Here is a 3,937-nt window from a genome sequence, read left to right as displayed (position 1 = left end):
GACATTCAGGTATAGGAGCCCATGGGGGCCATTCTTAGTCAAACCACCACAAACGGCATGCGCCTACAGTCCCACCCAGCACTTGGGAAGTTAAGGCAGGAAGTTAGTGAGTTTGAGGCTATAATATGGTGCATTGAAAGTCCATCTTAAAAAAAAACAAAAAGCTGTTGGTACTGGAGAGATGGCTCAGCGGTTAAGAGCACTGGCTGCTCTTCCAGAGGTCCTGAGTTCAATTCCCAGCAACCACATGGGGGGGGCCTCATAACCATCTATAATGAGAGCTAGTGCCCTCTTCTGGCATGTAGGTGTACATGCAGTCAGGACACTGTATATGTAATAAATAAATCTAAAACAAAACAAAAACCTGTTTCCATTGTAAAATTAAACATAGCTTGCATGCGCTACACCAATGACTCCTATAGCAGAAGCTTTTCATTATCCGCTAATACTATGTGTGCATGTGTAGTGTGTGTGTGTGTGTGTGTGTGTGTGTGTGTGTGTGTGTGTGTACTGGGTCTGTCTAGCTGCCTTGTCCTGATAAAAGAGGCCTGATGTCTAGCTACAAACCAGCCCAGGCTGGCCTCTAGCTCACTCACTGTGCAGCCAAAGATGAGACTGGATTGTCTCCACCACCCAAGCACTGGAATATTGGCACCATCATGCCAGGTTTGGTCCTGGGCATTGAATTCAAGTCCTCTTATGATCCAGGTAGGCACTCTGCTGAATGAGCTACAGTTTTTCTTGTCTGCCCGCACATGTGTGAGCTCTCTCTCCCTCTCCCTCCTCCCCCTCCCCCCTCCCCCGCCTCTCTCTTTTTTTGATAGGTCTTGCTAGGCAGCCGAGGCTGTGTGTGTGTGTGTGTGTGGTATAAGAGTGTGGGTGCATGAGCCGGGTGTGGAAGTCAGAAGCCAAGCTGCAGAAGTGAGTTCTCTCCGGCCATGTGGGGCACAGGGACCTAAATGAAGCCAGCATGCTTGGCACCAAACACCTTTACCCATGATCCACCTCACTGGCCCTCCCAGCATGCTTTGATCTGAAAAGTTGCCCTGTAAGGTCCTTAGATTCTGGTTTTGTTTTTTTTTTTTTTAAAGATTTATTTAGTTATTATTATATGTACAGTGCTCTGCCTGCATGTACACTTGCAGGCCAGAAGAGGGCACCAGATCACATTATAGGTGCTTGTGAGCCACCATGTGGTTGCTGGGTATTGAACTCAGGACCTCTGGAAGAGCAGTCAGTGCCCTTAACCTCTGAGCCATCTCTCCAGCCCCGGGGCCCTTAGATTCTTATAAACAAGATTATAAGCTTTGTTCACCATCCCTTGTGACACCCCACAGTAAGGATTCCTCCAGTTTGGTGACTGGTTCGTCTTATCTCTGCCTAACGTACTTTAGGACTTCCCTGTTGCTCTGATCTACTAAAAAGAACGGGCTTCTTAGAAATACTTTGAACAATGTAACTTCTAAAGCCACCAAAACACTACAGTTGGCTATCGCTGATACAGCACGCACAGGTCTCTCTTGAGAAGTCCACACCCATGCCTTGGCTGTGTACTGTTCTTTTTAAGGCACCCTTCTCCCTACTGCCTGTGCTTAAAAGCTGTTTTCCTTCTTTTTAAGATTGATGTGTTTTGTTTTGTTTTGTATATGTGGGTGCCTGAGTGTATATATGTGCACCACGTGGTTACACATACCCACGTGTTTGCACACATGCATGTGTTTGCACATACCCAGGGAAGCCAGAAGATAGCCAGACCCCCTGGAACTGGAAAAACTGGTGTTTGTGAGTGCACATGGGTGCTGCAACTGAACTCCGGTTTGCTGCAAGAGCAGCAAGCTCTTTTGACCTGTGAACCAAAGTATCACAGGGAAAGCTAAGCTAAAACAAACAGTCCAGGGACAGACTGGAGTGGGCAGCTTAGCTGGCTGAGGATTTGTTTTGTTTTATTTTATTTTGTTTTTGTTTTTGGAGACAGGGTTTCTCTGTGTAGCCTTGACTGTCCCGGACTCACTTTGTAGACCAGGCTGGCCTTGGACTCACAGCAATCCACCTGCCTCTGCCTCCTGAGTGCTGGAACTCAAGGCCTCTGCCACTAGGCAGCAAGGATGTTTAACCATCAAGGACATCTCTGACCATCTGGGGACAAAGGTCCCAAGAAGTGGCTGTAGTTTTTCTTGGGGCGATCTTCCTGGAAAAAGTGGAGGCTTCCTTAGAAGGTGTTTGTTTTTTGTTTTCGTTTTGTTTTGTTTTTGTCTTGTTTTGTTTTTGAGACAGGGGTTCTCTGTGTAGCCCTGGCTGTCCTGGCACTCACTCTGTAGACCAGGCTGGCCTCAGCAATCTACCTATCTCTGCTTCCAGAGTGCTGGGACTAAAGGCATGCGCCACCACGCCCAGCCTAGAAAGTATTCTTGCAGTTCTCTGTGTGTTGCAATTCAATGTCTTACTACAATATGTGGAAGAGCATCGCCGCCTTAGGCAGCTGGAGCCAGCCAAGACAGGCCTTGTTGTTGTCGGTTAGTGCTGCTCCTTGGCCCCAACACTATCCTCTTCTCTGAGCTGCCTGGCTGTCTCATACCCAGCTGCAAGCCTTCTCGGTCACCTTTTCTCCGTGTTCCCAGGTGTCGTAATGTTAACTTCAACATTAATTTTAACATACATTTGTTTCCACCATAGTGCAGTCTCGGCCGGGAGTCACTCAAATAGACCACGGATAACTTTAAAATTGTTCCCAACAGAAGGTTGGGGGGCTGCTGGAGAGATAGCTCAGAAGTGAAGAGCACTGGCTGCTCTTCCAAAGGTCCTGAGTTCAATTCCCAGCAACCACATGGTGTGGCTCATCTATAATGAGGTCTGGTGCCCTCTTCTGACATGTAGGCACACATCCTGGAAGAAGACTGTATCCATAATAAGTAAATACATTTTCAAAGAAAGAAAGAAAAAAAAAGGGGGGGAGGGGGGAGAATTGAAGGCCACTCTTGGCTACACAGCAAATCAAGAAGCCTGGGTTAAATGAGATTCTGTTTCAAGCAGAAACAGCCCTAACTTTGGGGCTGGAGAGTTAACTCAGCAGTTAAGCTTTCTCCTCTTAGCAGTGCCTGAATAACGGGATAGGGTGGGGGTTGGGGGGTGGAGGGCCTCATGATCACCACAGCTCCAGGGGGTTGGCATAAAAGCTACTGCCTCTAGGTTTCTTAGCAACCTCTAATGTCATCACCTGCCTCTGCCAGGTGTGTGCATGCCCGCACCACAGTGCACTTCAGCTGTGCCAGATATAATGGATTTACTCACCACTGCACTCTCGATCTTACTTTCTTCTCTTTCTCTTTCTAGCACTCTCTGCCTGTCTCTCTGTCCCCCAGGGGTGCCCCTTCCCCTTTCTCTCTCCCCAAGTTTCTAAAATAAATATCTCTCTCTCTCTCTCTCTCTCTCTCTCTCTCTATATATATATATATATATATATATATATAATGATAAATACAGGGGGCCCCAGCGCTCTTCTGGAGTTCAGGGTGCACCTGCACTCGCATGGGCACATTTCCACATTCACAAACCCAGCTTGCCTTGACTGAGTAGCCCGTTCCGAGTTTTATCTGAATGACAGTGTTCTGGGCCAGGTGAAGTGGCATCTCTGAAGAGTCTCTGACTTGGTGAGTCTTCCCAGAATAAGTGGAGAAACAACTCTAAGACAGCCCTGTGTTTTCCTGTGACAGGCTGCCCATCTCTGCACGCGCCCATCACCTCTGTTGCAGCAGCAATCGCTGTCCTGCAATGGTGGGACGGAGGGGGTGGAGGCGCATTGCCAGCCGCCAAGAGTTAGATGTGGTGCCCCAAGTTAAGGGACACACTCCCCAACCCCCATGCCTTGCCAATCCTGGAAGTGACTGTGACCTGCCTGCCTTTTGGCCACTTGCTAGAATTCACAGACGGCGGGACACTG

This window comes from Acomys minous (assembly GCF_964271855.1).
Source record: "Acomys minous genome assembly, chromosome: 12".
In the NCBI taxonomy this organism is placed as follows: Eukaryota; Metazoa; Chordata; class Mammalia; order Rodentia; family Muridae; genus Acomys; species Acomys minous.
The sequence above is the reverse complement of the archived record's forward strand: the minus strand, read 5'-3'. Positions refer to the sequence as shown.